Genomic DNA, 24,859 nt, shown 5'->3' with positions numbered 1-24,859 from the left:
CCATGTTGTCCTCAGCGTCGGTAGAGTGAGTTTTGTCTCCTCCATTCATGGATGGTAATCCTTTGTTGGAGCCTGACTGTGAGCTTGTAAGATAGATATATTGGCTTGTTTGCCACTCCTATCGCTGTCCCTTGAGGTAGATATATTTGCTTATATGAGGTAGATGTATTAGCTTGTCTGGTGGACCCTGCAGCTAGGCAGCGACTGTACCGAATGGTGAAACCCTTCCTCTTATGTTCCCTTTCTTGTAAGCACAGCCTTGCTCCAGACAAGCCAGAGAATGATGGAGCTGCAATAGGCTCCAGTTACTCACGGTCCAGATTGGACTAAATGTAACTGGGCTCAAATATCCAAGTGAGCAATCGGCTGTTTAGGGCATGAAGTGGTTAAAGCACCAGTCGTTCCGTTGTCTTAAGAATCAGCGCCGCAGTCCTGAGCATTCTGCGGAACTTTAAATGATTTGCAGTAGCAATTTCAATGCGTCTGGAAATGGCATGGGAAAGCGTTGGTGCTTCATCAGGTGAGTTTGGCACAACCTGCTTCCTGTCTTTAATTTTCTGTGCAATTCCATTTTCTCCTCTGCATCGGAGGAGTGAATACTGGCTTCTCCGTTGAATGTTGGTAATCCTTTGTTGGAGTCGGAGTGTGAGTTCTTAAGATAGATACTTTAGCTTTTTTGCCTTTCCCATCACTGTCCATTGAGATAGAAATATTAGTTTATACGAGGTATATATATTAGCTTGTCAGGTGGGTCTACAGCTGTACAGAGACTGCAACCACTGGAAAAACCCGTCCCCATATGTCACCTTTCCCTCAGCGCAGCCTTGCTCCGGACAAGCCAGAGAACGAAGGCCCAGCCATAGGGTCCAGTTACAGAGGTTCAAGATTGGACTAAAAGGTACGGAGCTCAATCTTCCAAGTCAACAATCGCTTTTTTGGGTATGAAGTGGTTTCAGCTCCGGTTGTGCCCAAATTCACCAGAAAAAGCACCAAAGCTTGCTCTTGCACCTTCCAGAAGCATTGAAATTGCAACTGCAATTCGCTTTCAAGTTCTACAAAATGCGCAAGAGTGCGACGCTAATCCTCAGTACATTGGTACGAGTAGAGTCCTGTATTTAATTTTGTGTGCCATTCCATGTTGTCCTCAGCGTCGGTAGAGTGAGTTTTGTCTCCTCCATTCATGGATGGTAATCCTTTGTTGGAGCCGGACTGTGAGCTTGTAAGATAGATATATTGGCTCGTTTGCCACTCCTATCGCTGTCCCTTGAGGTAGATATATTTGCTTATATGAGGTAGATGTATTAGCTTGTCTGGTGGACCCTGCAGCTAGGCAGCGACTGTACCGAATGGTGAAACCCTTCCTCTTATGTCCCCTTTCTTGTAAGCACAGCCTTGCTCCAGACAAGCCAGAGAATGATGGAGCTGCAATAGGCTCCAGTTACTCACGGTCCAGATTGGACTAAATGTAACTGGGCTCAAATATCCAAGTGAGCAATCGGCTGTTTAGGGCATGAAGTGGTTAAAGCACCAGTCGTTCCGTGGTCTTAAGGATCAGCATCGCAGTTCTGAGCATTCTGTGGAACTTTAAAGGAATTTGCAGTAGCATTTTCTATGCTTCTGGAAATGGCATGGGCAAGCTTTGGTGCTTCATCAGGTGAGTTTGGCACAACCTGCTTCCTGTCTTTAATTTTCTGTGCAATTCCATTTTCTCCTCTGCATCGGTGGAGTGAATACTGGCTTCTCCATTGAATGATGGTAATCCTTTGTTGGAGTCGGAGTGTGAGCTCTTAAGATAGATACTTTAGCTTTTTTGCCTTTCCCATCACTGTCCATTGAGATAGAAATATTAGTTTATACGAGGTATATATATTAGCTTGTCTGGTGGGTCTACAGCTGTACAGAGACTGCAACCACTGGAAAAAACCCGTCCCTATATGTCACCTTTCCCTCAGCGCAGCCTTGCTCCGGACAAGCCAGAGAACGAAGGCCCAGCCATAGGGTCCAGTTACACAGGTTCAAGATTGGACTAAAAGGTACGGAGCTCAATCATCCAAGTCAACAATCGCTTTTTTGGGTATGAAGTGGTTTCAGCGCCGGTTGTGCCCAAATACACCAGAAAAAGCACCAAAGCTTGCTCTTGCACCTTCCAGAAGCATTGAAATTGCAACTGCAATTCGCTTTCAAGTTCTACAAAATGCGCAAGAGTGCGACGCTAATCCTCAGTACAATGGTACGAGTAGAGTCCTGTATTTAATTTTGTGTGCCATTCCATGTTGTCCTCAGCGTCGGTAGAGTGAGTTTTGTCTCCTCCATTCATGGATGGTAATCCTTTGTTGGAGACGGACTGTGAGCTTGTAAGATAGATATATTGGCTCGTTTGCCACTCCTATCGCTGTCCCTTGAGGTAGATATATTTGCTTATATGAGGTAGATGTATTAGCTTGTCTGGTGGACCCTGCAGCTAGGCAGCGACTGTACCGAATGGTGAAACCCTTACTCTTATGTCCCCTTTCTTGTAAGCACAGCCTTGCTCCAGACAAGCCAGAGAATGATGGAGCTGCAATAGGCTCCAGTTACTCACGGTCCAGATTGGACTAAATGTAACTGGGCTCAAATATCCAAGTGAGCAATCGGCTGTTTAGGGCATGAAGTGGTGCCAGCACCAGTCGTTCCGTGGTCTTAAGGATCAGCATCGCAGTCCTGAGCATTCTGCGGAACTTTAAACGATTTGCAGTAGCAATTTCAATGCTTCTGGAAATGGCATGGGCAAGCTTTGGTGCTTCATCAGGTGAGTTTGGTACAACCTGCTTCCTGTCTTTAATTTTCTGTGCAATTCCATTTTCTCCTCTGCATCGGTGGAGTGAATACTGGCTTCTCCATTCACTGTTGGTAATCCTTTGTTGGAGTCGGAGTGTGAGCTCTTAAGATAGATACTTTAGCTCTTTTGCCTTTCCCATCACTGTCCATGGAGATAGAAATATTAGTTTATACGAGGTATATATATTAGCTTGTCTGGTGAGTCTACAGCTTTACAGAGACTGCAACCACTGGAAAAACCCATCCCCATATGTCACCTTTCCCTCAGCGCAGCCTTGCTCCGGACAAGCCAGAGAACGAAGGCCCAGCCATAGGGTCCAGTTACACAGGTTCAAGATTGGACTAAAAGGTACCGAGCTCAATCTTCCAAGTCAACAATCGCTTTTTTGGGTATGAAGTGGTTTCAGATCCGGTTGTGCCCAAATTCACCAGAAAAAGCACCAAAGCTTGCTCTTGCACCTTCCAGAAGCATTGAAATTGCAACTGCAATTCGCTTTCAAGTTCTACAAAATGCGCAAGAGTGAGACGCTAATCCTCAATACAATGGAACGAGTAGAGTCCTGTATTTAATTTTGTGTGCCATTCCATGTTGTCCTCAGCGTCGATATAGTGAGTTTTGTCTCCTCCATTCATGGATGGTAATCCTTTGTTGGAGCTGGACTGTGAGCTTGTAAGATTGATATATTGGCTCGTTTGCCACTCCTATCACTGCCCCTTGAGGTAGCTATATTTGCTTATATGAGGTATATGTATTAGCTTGTCTGGTGAACCCTGCAGCTAAGCAGCGACTGTAACAAATAAAAAACCCTTCCTCTTATGTCCCCTTTCTTGTAAGCAGAGCCTTGCTCCAGACAAGCCAGAGAATGAAGCAGCAGTAATAGGCTCCAGTTACTCACGGTCCAGATTGGACTAAATGTAACTGGGCTCAAATATCCAAGTGAGCAACCGGCTGTTTAGGGCATGAAGTGGTTTCAGCACCAGTCGTTCCGTGGTCTTAAGGATCAGCATCGCAGTTCTGAGCATTCTGTGGAACTTTAAAGGAATTTGCAGTAGCATTTTCTATGCTTCTTGAAATGGCATGGGCAAGCTTTGGTGCTTCATCAGGTGAGTTTGGCACAACCTGCTTCCTGTCTTTAATTTTCTGTGCAATTCCATTTTCTCCTCTGCATCGGTGGAGTGAATACTGGCTTCTCCATTGAATGTTGGTAATGCTTTGTTGGAGTCGGAGTGTGAGCTCTTAAGATAGATACTTTAGCTTTTTTGCCTTGCCCATCACTGTCCATTGAGATAGAAATATTAGTTTATACGAGGTATATATATTAGCTTGTCTGGTGGGTCTACAGCTGTACAGAGACTGCAACCACTGGAAAAACCCGTCCCCATATGTCACCTTTCCCTCAGCGCAGCCTTGCTCCGGACAAGCCAGAGAACGAAGGCCCAGCCATAGGGTCCAGTTACACAGGTTCAAGATTGGACTAAAAGGTACAGAGCTCAATCTTCCAAGTCAACAATCGCTTTTTTGGGTATGAAGTGGTTTCAGCTCCGGTTGTGCCCAAATTCACCAGAAAAAGCACCAAAGCTTGCACTTGCACCTTCCAGAAGCATTGAAATTGCAACTGCAATTCGCTTTCAAGTTCTACAAAATGCGCAAGAGTGAGACGCTAATCCTCAATACAATGGAACGAGTAGAGTCCTGTATTTAATTTTGTGTGCCATTCCATGTTGTCCTCAGCGTCGGTATAGTGAGTTTTGTCTCCTCCATTCATGGATGGTAATCCTTTGTTGGAGCTGGACTGTGAGCTTGTAAGATCGATATATTGGCTCGTTTGCCACTCCTATCGCTGCCCCTTGAGGTAGCTATATTTGCTTATATGAGGTATATGTATTAGCTTGTCTGGTGAACCCTGCAGCTAAGCAGCGACTGTAACAAATAATAAAACCCTTCCTCTTATGTCCCCTTTCTTGTAAGCACAGCCTTGCTCCAGACAAGCCAGAGAATGATGGAGCTGCAATAGGCTCCAGTTACTCACGGTCCAGATTGAACTAAATGTAACTGGGCTCAAATATCCAAGTGAGCAATCGGCTGTTTAGGGCATGAAGTGGTTTCAGCACCAGTCGTTCCGTGGTCTTAAGGATCAGCATCGCAGTTCTGAGCATTCTGTGGAACTTTAAAGGAATTTGCAGTAGCATTTTCTATGCTTCTGGAAATGGCATGGGCAAGCTTTGGTGCTTCATCAGGTGAGTTTGGCACAACCTGCTTCCTCTCTTTAATTTTCTGTGCAATTCCATTTTCTCCTCTGCATCGGTGGAGTGAATACTGGCTTCTCCATTGAATGTTGGTAATCCTTTGTTGGAGTCGGAGTGTGAGCTCTTAAGATAGATACTTTAGCTTTTTTGCCTTTCCCATCACTGTCCATTGAGATAGAAATATTAGTTTATACGAGGTATTTTTATTAGCTTGTCTGGTGGGTCTACAGCTGTACAGAGACTGCAACCACTGGAAAAACCCGTCCCCACATGTCACCTTTCCCTCAGCGCAGCCTTGCTCCGGACAAGCCAGAGAACGAAGGCCCAGCCATAGGGTCCAGTTACACAGGTTCAAGATTGGACCAAAAGGTACGGAGCTCAATCTTCCAAGTCAACAATCGCTTTTTTGGGTATGAAGTGGTTTCAGCTCCGGTTGTGCCCAAATTCACCAGTAAAAGCACCAAAGCTTGCTCTTGCACATTCCAGAAGCATTGAAATTGCAACTGCAATTCGCTTTCAAGTTCTACAAAATGCGCAAGAGTGCGACGCTAATCCTCAGTACAATGGTACGAGTAGAGTCCTGTATTTAATTTTGTGTGCCATTCCATGTTGTCCTCAGCGTCGGTAGAGTGAGTTTTGTCTCCTCCATTCATGGATGGTAATCCTTTGTTGGAGCCTGACTGTGAGCTTGTAAGATAGATATATTGGCTTGTTTGCCACTCCTATCGCTGTCCCTTGAGGTAGATATATTTGCTTATATGAGGTAGATGTATTAGCTTGTCTGGTGGACCCTGCAGCTAGGCAGCGACTGTACCGAATGGTGAAACCCTTCCTCTTATGTTCCCTTTCTTGTAAGCACAGCCTTGCTCCAGACAAGCCAGAGAATGATGGAGCTGCAATAGGCTCCAGTTACTCACGGTCCAGATTGGACTAAATGTAACTGGGATCAAATATCCAAGTGAGCAATCGGCTGTTTAGGGCATGAAGTGGTTAAAGCACCAGTCGTTCCGTTGTCTTAAGGATCAGCGCCGCAGTCCTGAGCATTCTGCGGAACTTTAAAGTATTTGCAGTAGCAATTTCAATGCTTCTGGAAATGGCATGGGAAAGCGTTGGTGCTTCATCAGGTGAGTTTGGCACAACCTGCTTCCTGTCTTTAATTTTCTGTGCAATTCCATTTTCTCCTCTGCATCGGTGGAGTGAATACTGGCTTCTCCATTCAATGTTGGTAATCCTTTGTTGGAGTCGGAGTGTGAGCTCTTAAGATAGATACTTTAGCTCTTTTGCCTTTCCCATCACTGTCCATTGAGATAGAAATATTAGTTTATACGAGGTATATATATTAGCTTGTCTGGTGGGTCCACAGCTTTACAGAGACTGCAACCACTGGAAAAACCCTTCCCCATATGTCACCTTTCCTTCAGCGCAGCCTTGCTCCGGACAAGCCAGAGAACGAAGGCCCAGCCATAGGGTCCAGTTACACAGGTTCAAGATTGGACTAAAAGGTACCGAGCTCAATCTTCCAAGTCAACAATCGCTTTTTGGGGTATGAAGTGGTTTCAGCTCCGGTTGTGCCCAAATTCACCGGAAAAAGCACCAAAGCTTGCCCCTGCAACTTCCAGAAGCATTGAAATTGCAACTGCAATTCGCTTTCAAGTTCTACAAAATGCGCAAGAGTGAGACGCTAATCCTCAATACAATGGAACGAGTAGAGTCCTGTATTTAATTTTGTGTGCCATTCCATGTTGTCCTCAGCGTCGGTATAGTGAGTTTTGTCTCCTCCATTCATGGATGGTAATCCTTTGTTGGAGCTGGACTGTGAGCTTGTAAGATCGATATATTGGCTCGTTTGCCACTCCTATCGCTGCCCCTTGAGGTAGCTATATTTGCTTATATGAGGTATATGTATTAGCTTGTCTGGTGAACCCTGCAGTTAAGCAGCGACTGTAACAAATAATAAAACCCTTCCTCTTATGTCCCCTTTCTTGTAAGCACAGCCTTCCTCCAGACAAGCCAGCGAATGAAGCAGCAGTAATAGGCTCCAGTTACTCACGGTCCAGATTGGACTAAATGTAACTGGGCTCAAATATCCAAGTGAGCAATCGGCTGTTTAGGGCATGAAGTGGTTAAAGCACCAGTCGTTCCGTGGTCTTAAGGATCAGCATCGCAGTTCTGAGCATTCTGTGGAACTTTAAAGGAATTTGCAGTAGCATTTTCTATGCTTCTGGAAATGGCATGGGCAAGCTTTGGTGCTTCATCAGGTGAGTTTTGCACAACCTGCTTCCTGTCTTTAATTTTCTTTGCAATTCCATTTTCTCCTCTGCATCGGTGGAGTGAATACTGGCTTCTCCATTCAAAGTTGGTAATCCTTTGTTGGAGTCGGAGTGTGAGCTCTTAAGATAGATACTTTAGCTCTTTTGCCTTTCCCATCACTGTCCATTGAGATAGAAATATTAGTTTAGTTCCGTGGAGGGGATCCAGTGGGTCTAATGGCTCTGAAGTCTCTGAAGTCTCGGGAATCTCGGGAACCTTCGCAGACAGCATCTCTGACAAGGTAGGCTGCCGCATCCCCGTGTCATGATTCCTGCTTTTGATGTCCGTGCACGGCTTCCGTGCGTCTCCTTTCCTTACTTTCTTTGATTTCTCCATCAGAGGTGGGGGGAGTACTTTCCTGATCGCGCCCGTGCCATTGTCTATTTTGGAGCTACCAGCTGTCTTCGCTGCTACTGCTGGAGGGTCAGATGTCTTGCCCCCCCTCTCGCTCCCCCTCTCCTGATTCGCGGCACGAGTGTGTACCTTAGGAGCCATGGGATGCCCGACTAAGTGCCTCGTAATCACTTTCTTGAGGTAGAGCAAAATCTGCCCGATCCGAAGCGCTTGTCTCCTAACATGCTGGGTTTCAAAGAAGCCTTTATGCCAGAATCGTGCACACTCCATCAGGGGCAGTTTTTTCTTTGCGGATAACAGAGCATATTGCTCATATTGCTCAGTGACTCATTGTCCAGTGCGGGAGAGAAAGGATGCGTCCTCTCAGCACAACGCTACAGCGGCCATCTTGCCTCTGTGAGCCATCTTGCCTCTGTGTCGCCATCTTGCCTCTGCGGAAGGCTCAGAGAGTCTGGTTGCTAGGCGACGAGCTGAGTCAGTGTTGGAAGTGCCGAAAGCGTCGGAAACGGAGCGGAATTCGGCGGAACCTCAGATACCGGTGGAAGTAGGTAGATTGAACACTGGAGGTGAGCAGCAGAATGAGTTCGAAGGCAGCGGTGGAGGGGAGCCTAGAGGAGGGTTGGCTATCAGCAATAGGAATCCGGGTGGCACGTCTGCAGACATGCTGGGGGCTATAATGCTTGTTGAAGAGGAGCTGAAAGCATCCAAGGAAAAGGAAAAGATCGGCATCGGGGGCAGCAGGGACAGCCTTGTAAATCAGAAAATTATGGGGGAATTAAACGCGGGTAAGAACCCTCTGGAGGGAGGAGATTGTACCTCTCTAGAAGGGGAGTTTTTTTCTGTAAATGAAGATTCTGGGTCAGTACCCTCATCAGAATCTAACACAGAGGAGGAGGATGATCTGGATGACCAGGATGGTACTGAGTCGGATATTAGTACTCCAGGGAAAGAATCCACAACTAAGAAAGGGCATGCAAAATTAAGGAGGCAGGAACCCAATTTATCCAGGCACCCAGAGAAACGGTTACTGTGGGATTATTCTGCGACCTCGCAAGTATACCAGGAGGAGGACGACAACTCTGGCAATATTACGGAGATTGCGGCAGCAGGCGGCACCCCTCCCCAGGGGGGCCCCTTTCATACCTTGTTTACTACTCTCAAGCAGATGCAAAGCGAAGCAAGAGCTGAAAGTCGCAGAGCGAGACAGGCATCAAAGAAAATCCAGTGTAGCTTGAAGAAGGTTAATAAGTTATATGATGAACTTGTGGACCGTGTAACAGAGGTTGAGGAGCGCACCGGCAAACTGGAGGATGATGTCGGGAGATGGTATTCATTCAAGACAGAGCAGGAAAAAATGGCAGAGGACATGCGTTGGAAGATGGAGGATTTTGAAAACAGACAGAGGAGGAACAATGTTAGATTGCTGGGTGTGGCAGAGGGGTCAGAGGTACAGGATGTCAGGCAATTTGTGATTAATCTCTTGAAGGGTGCCTTCCCAGAATCCCAGTGGCAGTGGGAAACAGAAATACAGAGGGTACACAGGTTCCCTTTCACAATGAAGAAAGCTCAGGCCACAGGAGGAGCAGGGAGGGGCGGTCAGCAAAATCACCCGAGGGCAATACTAGTCTATGTTGGGAACTTCTTGCTTAGGGAGGAGATTTTGAGCAAGGCAAGAATAGATAGTAGGAAGACCTTTGGAAGCAACACTTTTTTTGCCAGGCCTGACTTCTGCCATTTCACCGTAGAGAGGAGATGGAAGTAAAGGCAGATGATCGCTCCCTTTCAAGCCCTGGGGTTGGAAGCATACCTACTGTACCCGGCTAGGCTTAAGGTAGTTGTGAGGGGGAACATTTGGATGTTCAACTCTGAGATCAAAGCCGAGCTTTTTTTGGAGGAAATGAGGAAGCAGAAGGGAGGATAAGGGATACGGGGATCTGCATACACAAGAGTACCACCAGAGTATAGATAATTGTGTTAGAGATAAGAAGGGATAAAAGGGTAACACAGCATAGGTAAGGTACTTGGCGGGAGAGGGATGCGACCAGTGCAACCAAAGGCGGGCACACATAGGTCTGCTGACCTATTTGCCTGTAGGAGGGAGGGGGGTGGGGGGAGCAGCGCAGGGGGGGAGAAGGAGGGGGTGGAGGCAGGGGGGGGGGAAACAGCAACAATTGAGTTTTTAAAAAAAGAAGGTTTGGCACATTGTTACCTACGTAGGAGATATTGGATGTACACAAGCTGATTTGAAGATGGCGAATAAAGGTTATTTCTGGCTGGATCTACGAATGTCAATGATATGGCGTGCAGGATAGCATCAATCAATATATGCGGTCTTAACGAGCCGAGTAAGAGGATGAGAGTAGCAGCATATCTGAAACCTATGCGATTAGATTTGATATGCCTTCAAGAGACTCATATAGAAGTAGGGAGGACATATCTTCTGGAGCAATTAGGGTTTAAGGTATTGGCTTGCACTAAGCAGGGGTCTAGGACTAGAGGGGTAGCTATTCTGGGTAGGCAAAGGGATGTGATTGTAGGGAAGAAAAAGGAAGATCAATGGGGGAGATGGGTTATTCTAGAAGTATGTTTCAGGGGCCAGAAATGTACTCTTGTTTCAATCTATGGCTCTACGGAAGACGATCCAGACGTATTCCAGTTTCTTGATATTGAGTTAGCTCAGTGGCCTGAGCCCTTAGTATGCTGTGGAGATTTCAACATCCATGATCCAGAGAGTTCATTTACACTTCCAGATGCGATATATCGGGGTAGGAAGAAGAAAGTATTTAGGGCATTAGCTGATATGGTCATACATAATGCCTTGGTTGATCCTTGGGTGAAGCTACACCCCCACTTAGATGGTAGCACCTTCTTCTCTGCTCCACATCGGATTATGGTTAGGCTGGACTACTTTCTGATCTCTAATTGTCTGCTCTCTGGAGTACAAGTGGAGAAGCTACCTAGGCTGATGTCAGATCACAGTCCGGTTATTCTCACTGTCAAATTTAATCAAACACCCAAAATGCCTTCGCAGTGGACTTTTGAGAGAGGCCTGCTAAAAGATCCTGTATATAGGGAGCATATGACAGCTTGGATTAAATTCTTTTGGGATATTAACAGGGGGACAGCAGCTTCAGGAGTGGTCTGGGATACTTTTAAGGCAAAAGAGAGAAAGAGACAAGAGAGAGCAGATCGGGCAGAGGCTATTAAGAGAGGAAGGGAATTTAAGCAGGGCCATAGTAAATAACTTACCTTTAGAAGAGCATTTGCTTAAAATTATAGCCTTAAAAGCTGAAGCAGTGGAAGGGTTGGCTAGACAAGCTGCGGATCAATTTTTGACAAAGAAGGAAAGGACATATGAACTTAGTGAGAAGGTGGGTCGAGTCCTGGCTAGCAGAACTAGGCAGAGAGTGGCTGCAGCGGGAATAAAAGAAATTAGGGATGCATGTGGAACTATGGTTATGGACTCTGATTTAGTAAGGGATGTGTTTAGAAAGTTTTATGCAGATCTGTATACACCAGAGGGTCCAACAAGACTACGAGATGTGGAGGAATATCTGAGAGATATTTCTCCGCCGATAATGTCCGAAGAGGATAGGGAGTTATTGAATGGGCCCCTACAGTTGGAAGAATTTAACGAGGCCCTTGGTAGCTTACCAACTGGTAAAGCGGCAGGACCAGACCAAATCCCGCTTGAGTTTTACCAAATATTTAAAAAAGCGCTTGTGGCAGATATGTTTTTATTAATGCAACAAGCTCAGCGAGGGGAATCCAGCCCGGAATCATGGGGAGGGGCTGACATAATTGTAATTTTGAAAAAAGGGAAGCCACCAGAAGCACCAGGATCATATAGACCAATCACACTAATGAATTCAGACATTAAAATATACTCTAAAATTTTAGCAAAGAGGTTGGCTGGGATCATCGAGCAGTTGGTAACCCCCACTCAGCACGGATTTATTCCTGGAAAAGGGACAACGCAGCACGTCAGGACTGTTGTTACGATGCTCGACTCTGCAGGAATCCTAGGGGACCCTGTCGCAGCACTTTTTCTAGATGCTGAGAAGGCATTTGACAGGGTCTCCTGGGATTACCTTTGGCAGGTTATGAGGTGGTGCGGGATAGGGGAACCCTTTGTTAAAGCCATACAGATACTCTACAGTAACCCAATAGCGAGAATTAGAGTGAACGGAGGGCTGTCAGATACAGTTAAAATCGCTAGGGGGACTAGGCAGGGCTGTCCCTCCTCTCCCCTCCTCTTCGCGTTATATCTCGAACCACTACTGCGACGACTGGAAGCTAATCAGGGGATACCGCCGATGCGGGTAAATGGCAGTACGATAAAGACTTTAGCCTATGCAGATGATATAGCTATTTTAACGCCGAACCCCACTCTAGCTATAAAGGAAGTCGAGGCAGAGGCCCATGTGTTTGGACGGATATCGGGCTATAGTTTAACTAGATTAAAAACGCAGATTATAAAAAATGCCTATGCTATATGTAATGATGATAGGGTGGTTAACTCGGCAGTGTATTTAGGGATATCATTAGTGGCTGATTTGGATAAAATCGTAGAAATGAATTTGACCCCCCTGATGGATAAGACGAAGAGGGATCTGGAGAGGATGAATAACTTACATCTTTCTTTGCTGGGATGAATTAACGTAATCAAAATGCTGATCTTGCCCAAGTTTTTATATCTTTTTCGCTCTGCCCCTCTGGTCTTTGAAGCCAAATGGTTTAATATGCTAGAGAGAGTACTAAATAGGTTTATCTGGGCGCATGGGAAAACCAGGCGGGCCTATAGATATATGACTCTCCCAAGAGAAAGAGGGGGATGGGGAGCCCCTGATTTTAGGTTATATCAAATGGCTGCAGCATTACAGTATATGCAGGGGTTAATTGGGGGCGGGGGGCTAGACACAGGGGTTACGACCATGTCTACGGAAGTCTATTCTATAGTACTGGGGGCGGAGGCAGAAAATAATTTCTTGAACAGGGTTGAGTTTGGATATCATAAAAGGACTAGATTTAAGACTGTAGTGGCAGCATATAGGATATGGAATGCCTTTTTAAAAAAAATGGGACTCGGAAGATACAACAGATATACAAGGCTGTATAAGAATAAGTCCTTTCCTACAGAAGTATTCGCTGATTCAATAATGGCAAGATGGTCTCAAAAAGGGATAGTACAGATTGGAGACTTAATGGACGAGGAAGGGATCGTACAGTTTGTAGACCTCACCCTTAAGTATGGCATTGAGAGAAGGGACTTTTTCAAATATTTACAGCGAAGGAGTTTTCTTTGTCGTAAGCAGGGTGGCAGTATGGGCTTTGATAGTAATGAAGTACTGGAGAAAATAAAAACAGGAAGGGACTGTACAATTAGATCTTTTTATGCATTCTTAGTAAAAGGGAAGATGGATGATATGGAGAAAGTTAGTAATAAGTGGGTTGGAAAATTGGGGGGGGAGCCTGGAAGTTTTCAAGAATCCTTGAATATGGGCTGTTATATTTTGTGTTCGGGACCCCTACAATCGCAGCACTACAAGACTTTATTCTCATTGTATCACAATCCCGCTAGAATAGCTAAATGGGGAGGCTCTACTGGTACCACCTGCCCCCGATGCAATGCAGGGGACGCAGATATAATTCATATGTTTGCTACCTGCCCCCAGCTGTATAGTTTGATTAAAAATGTGGAAGATTTTCTTGCAAATACACTTGACATACGAATAAAATTGACACCTTTGAGGATTTTGTTTGGGAGAGATAACCAGGATGGACCTGAATATAAGGAGTTTATGTTTATGGCTACTGCAGTTCTGAGGTTGACGATAGCAAGAGCATGGTTAGAAAAGATCCCCCCGGGAATGCAAAGATGGTTGGCAAATTTATTAGCTAGCTATAATCTTGAGAAAGCAATATATGCACGCAAGGGGAAAAGGGGAAGAAGGTTAGGGTTAAAAATTTGGGAACCAATAGTGAAGTGGAAAGAGACTATGGCATTACAGGGTACTGTAACATAATATGCAATATAGGCCTATTTGCTACCTGTTCTTTAACCTGTGTTCTTTTGTTAGCTGATATTGTTTAAATTTCAAATCAGATAAAGTGCAATTATGGATGTTTTTTCAAAATTGGCTGGAAAATGTACAAATGTTAAATGTGTAATACAATGTGTATACTGAGAAAAAGGGGTAAAACAATAAAAAAGTAAAAAAAAAAAAAAAGAAATATTAGTTTATACGAGGTATATATATTAGCTTGTCTGGTGGGTCTACAGCTTTACAGAGACTGCAACCACTGGAAAAACCCGTCCCCATATGTCACCTTTCCCTCAGCGCAGCCTTGCTCCGGACAAGCCAGAGAACGAAGGCCCAGCCATAGGGTCCAGTTACACAGGTTCAAGATTGGACTAAAAGGTACCGAGCTCAATCTTCCAAGTCAAAAATCGCTTTTTTAGGTATGAAGTGGTTTCAGCTCCGGTTGTGCTCAAATTCGCCGGAAAAAGCACCAAAGCTTGCCCCTACAACTTCCAGAAGCATTGAAATTGCAACTGCAATTCGCTTTCAAGTTCTACAAAATGCGCAAGAGTGAGATGCTAATCCTCAATACAATGGAACGAGTAGAGTCCTGTATTTAATTTTGTGTGCCATTCCATGTTGTCCTCAGCGTCGGTATAGTGTGTTTTGTCTCCTCCATTCATGGATGGTAATCCTTTGTTGGAGCTGGACTGTGAGCTTGTAAGATCGATATATTGGCTCGTTTGCCACTCCTATCGCTGCCCCTTGAGGTAGCTATATTTGCTTATATGAGGTATATGTATTAGCTTGTCTGGTGAACCCTGCAGCTAAGCAGCGATTGTAACAAATAATAAAACCCTTCCTCTTATGTCCCCTTTCTTGTAAGCACAGCCTTGCTCCAGACAAGCCAGAGAATGAAGCAGCAGTAATAGGCTCCAGTTACTCACGGTCCAGATTGGACTAAATGTAACTGGGCTCAAATATCCAAGTGAGCAATCGGCGGTTTAGGGCATGAAGTGGTTTCAGCACCAGTCGTTCCGTGGTCTTAAGGATCAGCATCGCAGTACTGAGCATTCTGTGGAACTTTAAAGGAATTTGCAGTAGCATTTTCTATGCTTCTGGAAGTGGCATGGGCAAGCTTTGGTGCTTCATCAGGTGACTTTGGCACAACCTGCTTCCTGTCTTTAATTTTCTGTGCAATTCCATTTTCTCCTCTGCATCGGTGGAGTGAATACTGGCTTCTCCATTGAATGTTGGTAATCCTTTGTTGGAGTCGGAGTGTGAGCTCTAATGAAAGATACTTTAGCTTTTTTGCCTTTCCCATCACTGTCCATTGAGATAGAAATATTAGTTTATACGAGGCATATATATTAGCTTGTCTGGTGGGTCTACAGCTGTACAGAGACTGCAACCACTGGAAAAACCCGTCCCCATATGTCACCTTTCCCTCAGCGCAGCCTTGCTCCGGACAAGCCAGAGAACGAAGGCCCAGCCATAGGGTCCAGTTACACAGGTTCAAGATTGGACTAAAAGGTACGGAGCTCAATTTTCCAAGTCAACAATCGCTTTTTTGGGTATGAAGTGGTTTCAGCTCCGGTTGTGCCCAAATTCACCAGAAAAAGCACCAAAGCTTGCTCTTGCACCTTCCAGAAGCATTGAAATTGCAACTGCAATTCGCTTTCAAGTTCTACAAAATGCGCAAGAGTGCGACGCTAATCCTCAGTACAATGGTACGAGTAGAGTCCTGTATTTAATTTTGTGTGCCATTCCATGTTGTCCTCAGCGTCGGTAGAGTGAGTTTTGTCTCCTCCATTCATGGATGGTAATCCTTTGTTGGAGCCGGACTGTGAGCTTGTAAGATAGATATATTGGCTCGTTTGCCACTCCTATCGCTGTCCCTTGAGGTAGATATATTTGCGTATATGAGGTAGATGTATTAGCTTGTCTGGTGGACCCTGCAGCTAGGCAGCGACTGTACCGAATGGTGAAACCCTTCCTCTTATGTCCCCTTTCTTGTAAGCACAGCCTTGCTCCAGACAAGCCAGAGAATGATGGAGCTGCAATAGGCTCCAGTTACTCACGGTCCAGATTGGACTAAATGTAACTGGGCTCAAATATCCAAGTGAGCAATCGGCTGTTTAGGGCATGAAGTGGTTTCAGCACCAGTCGTTCCGTGGTCTTAAGGATCAGCATCGCAATTCTGAGCATTCTGTGGAACTTTAAAGGAATTTGCAGTAGCATTTTCTATGCTTCTGGAAATGGCATGGGCAAGCTTTGGTGCTTCATCAGGTGAGTTTTGCACAACCTGCTTCCTGTCTTTAATTTTCTGTGCAATTCCATTTTCTCCTCTGCATCCGTGGAGTGAATACTGGCTTCTCCATTCAAAGTTGGTAATCCTTTGTTGGAGTCGGAGTGTGAGCTCTTAAGATAGATACTTTAGCTCTTTTGCCTTTCCCATCACTGTCCATTGAGATAGAAATATTAGTTTATACGAGGTATATATATTAGCTTGTCTGGTGGGTCTACAGCTTTACAGAGACTGCAACCACTGGAAAAACCCATCCCCATATGTCACCTTTCCCTCAGCGCAGCCTTGCTCCGGACAAGCCAGAGAACGAAGGCCCAGCCATAGGGTCCAGTTACACAGGTTCAAGATTGGACTAAAAGGTACCGAGCTCAATCTTCCAAGTCAACAATCGCTTTTTTAGGTATGAAGTGGTTTCAGCTCCGGTTGTGCCCAATTTCACCGGAAAAAGCACCAAAGCTTGCCCCTACAACTTCCAGAAGCATTGAAATTGCAACTGCAATTCGCTTTCAAGTTCTACAAAATGTGCAAGACTGAGATGCTAATCCTCAATACAATGAAACGAGTAGAGTCCTGTATTTAATTTTGTGTGCCATTCCATGTTGTCCTCAGCGTCGGTATAGTGAGTTTTGTCTCCTCCATTCATGGATGGTAATCCTTTGTTGGAGCTGGACTGTGAGCTTGTAAGATCGATATATTGGCTCGTTTGCCACTCCTATCGCTGCCCCTTGAGGTAGCTACATTTGCTTATATGAGGTATATGTATTAGCTTGTCTGGTGAACCCTGCAGCTAAGCAGCGACTGTAACAAATAATAAAACCCTTCCTCTTATGTCCCCTTTCTTGTAAGCACAGCCTTGCTCCAGACAAGCCAAAGAATGAAGCAGCAGTAATAGGCTCCAGTTACTCACGGTCCAGATTGGACTAAATGTAACTGGGCTCAAATATCCAAGTGAGCAATCGGCTGTTTAGGGCATGAAGTGGTTTCAGCACCAGTCGTTCCGTGGTCTTAAGGATCAGCATCGCAGTTCTGAGCATTCTGTGGAACTTTAAAGGAATTTGCAGTAGCATTTTCTATGCTTCTGGAAATGGCATGGGCAAGCGTTGGTGCTTCATCAGGTGAGTTTGGCACAACCTGCTTCCTGTCTTTAATTTTCTGTGCAATTCCATTTTCTCCTCTGCATCGGTGGAGTGAATACTGGCTTCTCCATTGAATGTTGGTAATCCTTTGTTGGAGTCGGAGTGTGAGCTCTTAAGATAGATACTTTAGCTTTTTTGCCTTTCCCATCACTGTCCATTGAGATAGAAATATTAGTTTATACGAGGTATATATATTAGCTTGTCTGGTGGGTCTACAGCTGTACAGAGACTGCAACCACTGGAAAAACCCGTCCCCATATGTCACCTTTCCCTCAGCGCAGCCTTGCTCCGGACAAGCCAGAGAACGAAGGCCCAGCCATAGGGTCCAGTTACACAGGTTCAAGATTGGACTAAAAGGTACCGAGCTCAATCTTCCAAGTCAACAATCGCTTTTTTGGGTATGAAGTGGTTTCAGCTCCGGTTGTGCCCAAATTCACCAGAAAAAGCACCAAAGCTTGCTCTTGCACCTTCCAGAAGCATTGAAATTGCAACTGCAATTCGCTTTCAAGTTCTACAAAATGCGCAAGAGTGTGACGCTAATCCTCAGTACAATGGTACGAGTAGAGTCCTGTATTTAATTTTGTGTGCCTTTCCATGTTGTCCTCAGCGTCGGTAGAGTGAGTTTTGTCTCCTCCATTCATGGATGGTAATCCTTTGTTGGAGCCGGACTGTGAGCTTGTAAGATAGATATATTGGCTCGTTTGCCACTCCTCTCGCTGTCCCTTGAGGTAGAAATATTTGCTTATAAGAGGTAGATGTATTAGCTTGTCTGGTGGACCCTGCAGCTAGGCAGCGACTGTACCGAATGGTGAAACCCTTCCTCTTATGTCCCCTTTCTTGTAAGCACAGCCTTGCTCCAGACAAGCCAGAGAATGATGGAGCTGCAATAGGCTCCAGTTACTCACGGTCCAGATTGGACTAAATGTAACTGGGCTCAAATATCCAAGTGAGCAATCAGCTGTTTAGGGCATGAAGTGGTTAAAGCACCAGTCGTTCTGTGGTCTTAAGAATCAGCGCCGCAGTCCTGAGCATTCTGCGGAACTTTAAACGATTTGCAGTAGCAATTTCAATGCTTCTGGAAATAGCATGGGCAAGCTTTGGTGCGTCATCAGGTGAGTTTGGTACAACCTGCTTCCTGTCTTTAATTTTCTGTGCAATTCCATTTTCTCCTCTGCATCAGTGGAGTGAATACTGGCTTCTCCATTCACTGTTGGTAATCCTTTGTTGGAGTCGGAGTGTGAGCTCTTAAGATAGATACTTTAGCTCTTTTGCCTTTCCCATCACTGTCCATTGAGATAGAAATATTAGTTTATACGAGGTATATATATTAGCTTGTCTGGTGGGTCTACAGCTTTACAGAGACTGCAACCACTGGAAAAACCCGTCCCCATATGTCACCTTTCCCTCAGCGCAGCCTTGCTCCGGACAAGCCAGAGAACGAAGGCCCAGCCATAGGGTCCAGTTACACAGGTTCAAGATTGGACTAAAAGGTACCGAGTTCAATCTTCCAAGTCAACAATCGCTTTTTTGGGTATGAAGTGGTTTCAGCTCCGGTTGTGCCCAAATTCACCGGAAAAAGCATCAAAGCTTGCCCCTGCAACTTCCAGAAGCATTGAAATTGCAACTGCAATTCGCTTTCAAGTTCTACAAAATGCGCAAGAGTGAGACGCTAATCCTCAGTACAATGGTATGAGTAGAGTCCTGTATTTAATTTTGTGTGCCATTCCATGTTGTCCTCAGCGTCGGTAGAGTGAGTTTTGTCTCCTCCATTCATGGATGGTAATCCTTTGTTGGAGCCGGACTGTGAGCTTGTAAGATAGATATATTGGCTCGTTTGCCACTCCTATCGCTGTCCCTTGAGGTAGATATATTTGCTTATATGAGGTAGATGTATTAGCTTGTCTGGTGGACCCTGCAGCTAGGCAGCGACTGTACCGAATGGTGAAACCCTTCCTCTTATGTCCCTTTCTTGTAAGCACAGCCTTGCTCCAGACAAGCCAGAGAATGATGGAGCTGCAATAGGCTCCAGTTACTCACGGTCCAGATTGGACTAAATGTAACTGGGCTCAAATATCCAAGTGAGCAATCGGCTGTTTAGGGCATGAAGTGGTTTCAGCACCAGTCGTTCCGTGGTCTTAAGGATCAGCATCGCAATTCTGAGCATTCTGTGGAACTTTAAAGGAATTTGCAGTAGCATTTTCTATGCTTCTGGAAATGGCATGGGCAAGCTTTGGTGCTTCATCAGGTGAGTTTGGCACAACCTGCTTCCTGTCTTTAATTTTCTGTGCAATTCCATTTTCTCCTCTGCATCGGTGGAGTGAATACTGGCTTCTCCATTGAATGTTGGTAATCCTTTGTTGGAGTCGGAGTGTGAGCTCTTAAGATAGATACTTTAGCTTTTTTGCCTTTCCCATCACTGTCCATTGAGATAGAAATATTAGTTTATACGAGGTATATATATTAGCTTGTCTGGTGGGTCTACAGCTGTACAGAGACTGCAACCACTGGAAAAACCCGTCCCCATATGTCACCTTTCCCTCAGCGCAGCCTTGCTCCGGACAAGCCAGAGAACGAAGGCCCAGCCATAGGGTCCAGTTACACAGGTTCAAGATTGGACTAAAAGGTACGGAGCTCAATCTTCCAAGTCAACAATCGCTTTTTTGGGTATGAAGTGGTTTCAGCTCCGGTTGTGCCCAAATTCACCAGAAAAAGCACCAAAGCTTGCTCTTGCACCTTCCAGAAGCATTGAAATTGCAACTGCAATTCGCTTTCAAGTTCTACAAAATGCGCAAGAGTGCGACGCTAATCCTCAGTACAATGGTATGAGTAGAGTCCTGTATTTAATTTTGTGTGCCATTCCATGTTGTCCTCAGCGTCGGTATAGTGAGTTTTGTCTCCTCCATTCATGGATGGTAATCCTTTGTTGGAGCTGGACTGTGAGCTTGTAAGATCGATATATTGGCTCGTTTGCCACTCCTATCGCTGCCCCTTGAGGTAGCTATATTTGCTTATATGAGGTATATGTATTAGCTTGTCTGGTGAACCCTGCAGCTAAGCAGCGACTGTAACAAATAATAAAACCCTTCCTCTTATGTCCCCTTTCTTGTAAGCACAGCCTTGCTCCAGACAAGCCAAAGAATGAAGCAGCAGTAATAGGCTCCAGTTACTCACGGTCCAGATTGGACTAAATGTAACTGGGCTCAAATATCCAAGTGAGCAATCGGCTGTTTAGGGCATGAAGTGGTTTCAGCACCAGTCGTTCCGTGGTCTTAAGGATCAGCATCGCAGTTCTGAGCATTCTGTGGAACTTTAAAGGAATTTGCAGTAGCATTTTCTATGCTTCTGGAAATGGCATGGGCAAGCTTTGGTGCTTCATCAGGTGAGTTTGGCACAACCTGCTTCTTGTCTTTAATTTTCTGTGCAATTCCATTTTCTCCTCTGCATCGGTGGAGTGAATACTGGCTTCTCCATTGAATGTTGGTAATCCTTTGTTGGAGTCGGAGTGTGAGCTCTTAAGATAGATACTTTAGCTTTTTTGCCTTTCCCATCACTGTCCATTGAGATAGAAATATTAGTTTATACGAGGTATATATATTAGCTTGTCTGGTGGGTCTACAGCTGTACAGAGACTGCAACCACTGGAAAAACCCGTCCCCATATGTCACCTTTCCCTCAGCGCAGCCTTGCTCCGGACAAGCCAGAGAACGAAGGCCCAGCCATAGGGTCCAGTTACACAGGTTCAAGATTGGACTAAAAGGTACCGAGCTCAATCTTCCAAGTCAACAATCGCTTTTTTGGGTATGAAGTGGTTTCAGCTCCGGTTGTGCCCAAATTCACCAGAAAAAGCACCAAAGCTTGCTCTTGCACCTTCCAGAAGCATTGAAATTGCAACTGCAATTCGCTTTCAAGTTCTACAAAATGCGCAAGAGTGCGACGCTAATCCTCAGTACAATGGTACGAGTAGAGTCCTGTATTTAATTTTGTGTGCCATTCCATGTTGTCCTCAGCGTCGGTAGAGTGAGTTTTGTCTCCTCCATTCATGGATGGTAATCCTTTGTTGGAGCCGGACTGTGAGCTTGTAAGATAGATATATTGGCTCGTTTGCCACTCCTATCGCTGTCCCTTGAGGTAGATATATTTGCTTATATGAGGTAGATGTATTAGCTTGTCTGGTGGACCCTGCAGCTAGGCAGCGACTGTACCGAATGGTGAAACCCTTCCTCTTATGTCCCTTTCTTGTAAGCACAGCCTTGCTCCAGACAAGCCAGAGAATGATGGAGCTGCAATAGGCTCCAGTTACTCACGGTCCAGATTGGACTAAATGTAACTGGGCTCAAATATCCAAGTGAGCAATCGGCTGTTTAGGGCATGAAGTGGTTTCAGCACCAGTCGTTCCGTGGTCTTAAGGATCAGCATCGCAATTCTGAGCATTCTGTGGAACTTTAAAGGAATTTGCAGTAGCATTTTCTATGCTTCTGGAAATGGCATGGGCAAGCTTTGGTGCTTCATCAGGTGAGTTTTGCACAACCTGCTTCCTGTCTTTAATTTTCTGTGCAATTCCATTTTCTCCTCTGCATCGGTGGAGTGAATACTGGCTTCTCCATTCAAAGTTGGTAATCCTTTGTTGGAGTCGGAGTGTGAGCTCTTAAGATAGATACTTTAGCTCTTTTGCCTTTCCCATCACTGTCCATTGAGATAGAAATATTAGTTTATACGAGGTATATATATTAGCTTGTCTGGTGGGTCTACAGCTTTACAGAGACTGCAACCACTGGAAAAACCCGTCCCCATATGTCACCTTTCCCTCAGGGCAGCCTTGCTCCGGACAAGCCAGAGAACGAAGGCCCAGCCATAGGGTCCAGTTACACAGGTTCAAGCTTGGACTAAAAGGTACCGAGCTCAATCTTCCAAGTCAACATTCGCTTTTTTGGGTATGAAGTGGTTTCAGCTCCGGTTGTGCCCAAAATCACCGGAAAAAGCACCAAAGCTTGCCCCTGCAACTTCCAGAAGCATTGAAATTGCAACTGCAATTCGCTTTCAAGTTCTACAAAATGTGCAAGAGTGAGACGCTAATCCTCAATACAATGGAACGAGTAGAGTCCTGTATTTAATTTTGTGTGCCATTCCATGTTGTCCTCAGCGTCGGTATAGTGAGTTTTGTCTCCTCCATTCATGGATGGTAATCCTTTTTGGAGCTGGACTGTGAGCTTGTAAGATCGATATATTGGCTCGTTTGCCACTCCTATCGCTGCCCCTTGAGGTAGCTATATTTGCTTATATGAGGTATATGTATTAGCTTGTCTGGTGAACCCTGCAGCTAAGCAGCGACTGTAACAAATAATAAAACCCTTCCTCTTATGTCCCCTTTCTTGTAAGCACAGCCTTGCTCCAGACAAGCCAGAGAATGAAGCAGCAGTAATAGGCTCCAGTTACTCACGGTCCAGATTGGACTAAATGTAACTGGGCTCAAATATCCAAGTGAGCAATCGGCTATTTAGGGCATGAAGTGGTTTCAGCACCAGTCGTTCCGTGGTCTTAAGGATCAGCATCGCAGTTCTGAGCATTCTGTAGAACTTTAAAGGAATTTGCAGTAGCATTTTCTATGCTTCTGGAAATGGCATGGGCAAGCTTTGGTGCTTCATCAGGTGAGTTTGGCACAACCTGCTTCCTGTCTTTAATTTTCTGTGCAATTCCATTTTCTCCTCTGCATCGGTGGAGTGAATACTGGCTTCTCCATTGAATGTTGGTAATCCTTTGTTGGAGTCGGAGTGTGAGCTCTTAAGATAGATACTTTACCTTTTTTGCCTTTCCCATCACTGTCCATTGAGATAGAAATATTAGTTTATACGAGGTATATATATTAGCTTGTCTGGTGGGTCTACAGCTGTACAGAGACTGCAACCACTGGAAAAACCCGTCCCCATATGTCACCTTTCCCTCAGCGCAGCCTTGCTCCGGACAAGCCAGAGAACGAAGGCCCAGCCATAGGGTCCAGTTACACAGGTTCAAGATTGGACTAAAAGGTACGGAGCTCAATCTTCCAAGTCAACAATCGCTTTTTTGGGTATGAAGTGGTTTCAGCTCCAGTTGTGCCCAAATTCACCAGAAAAAGCACCAAAGCTTGCTCTTGCACCTTCCAGAAGCATTGAAATTGCAACTGCAATTCGCTTTCAAGTTCTGCAAAATGCGCAAGAGTGCGACGCTAATCCTCAGTACAATGGTACGAGTAGAGTCCTGTATTTAATTTTGTGTGCCATTCCATGTTGTCCTCAGCGTCGGTAGAGTGAGTTTTGTCTCCTCCATTCATGGATGGTAATCCTTTGTTGGAGCCGGACTGTGAGCTTGTAAGATAGATATATTGGCTCGTTTGCCACTCCTATCGCTGTCCCTTGAGGTAGATATATTTGCTTATATGAGGTAGATGTATTAGATTGTCTGGTGGACCCTGCAGCTAGGCAGCGACTGTACCGAATGGTGAAACCCTTCCTCTTATGTCCCCTTTCTTGTAAGCACAGCCTTGCTCCAGACAAGCCAGAGAATGATGGAGTTGCAATAGGCTCCAGTTACTCACGGTCCAGATTGGACTAAATGTAACTGGGCTCAAATATCCAAGTGAGCAATCGGCTGTTTAGGGCATGAAGTGGTTTCAGCACCAGTCGTTCCGAGGTCTTAAGGATCAGGATCGCAGTTCTGAGCAATCTGTGGAACTTTAAAGGAATTTGCAGTAGCATTTTCTATGCTTTTGGAAATGGCATGGGCAAGCTTTGGTGCTTCATCAGGTGAGTTTTGCACAACCTGCTTCCTGTCTTTAATTTTCTGTGCAATTCCATTTTCTCCTCTGCATCGGTGGAGTGAATACTGGCTTCTCCATTCAAAGTTGGTAATCCTTTGTTGGAGTCGGAGTGTGAGCTCTTAAGATAGATACTTTAGCTCTTTTGCCTTTCCCATCACTGTCCATTGAGATAGAAATATTAGTTTATACGAGGTATATATATTAGCTTGTCTGGTGGGTCTACAGCTTTACAGAGACTGCAACCACTGGAAAAACCCATCCCCATATGTCACCTTTCCCTCAGCGCAGCCTTGCTCCGGACAAGCCAGAGAACGAAGGCCCAGCCATAGGGTCCAGTTACACAGGTTCAAGATTGGACTAAAAGGTACCGAGCTCAATCTTCCAACTCAACAATCGCTTTTTTAGGTATGAAGTGGTTTCAGCTCCGGTTGTGCCCAAATTCACCACAAAAAGCACCAAAGCTTGCTCTTGCACCTTCCAGAAGCATTGAAATTGCAACTGCAATTCGCTTTCAAGTTCTACAAAATGCGCAAGAGTGCGACGCTAATCCTCAGTACAATGGTACGAGTAGAGTCCTGTATTTAATTTTGTGTGCCATTCCATGTTGTCCTCAGCGTCGGTATAGTGAGTTTTGTCTCCTCCATTCATGGATGGTAATCCTTTGTTGGAGCTGGACTGTGAGCTTGTAAGATCGATATATTGGCTCGTTTGCCACTCCTATCGCTGCCCCTTGAGGTAGCTATATTTGCTTATATGAGGTATATGTATTAGCTTGTCTGGTGAACCCTGCAGCTAAGCAGCGACTGTAACAAATAATAAAACCCTTCCTCTTATGTCCCCTTTCTTGTAAGCACAGCCTTGCTCCAGACAA

Source organism: Triturus cristatus, chromosome 11, assembly GCF_964204655.1.
Source record: "Triturus cristatus chromosome 11, aTriCri1.1, whole genome shotgun sequence".
In the NCBI taxonomy this organism is placed as follows: Eukaryota; Metazoa; Chordata; class Amphibia; order Caudata; family Salamandridae; genus Triturus; species Triturus cristatus.
Note: the sequence above shows the minus strand (reverse complement) of the source record.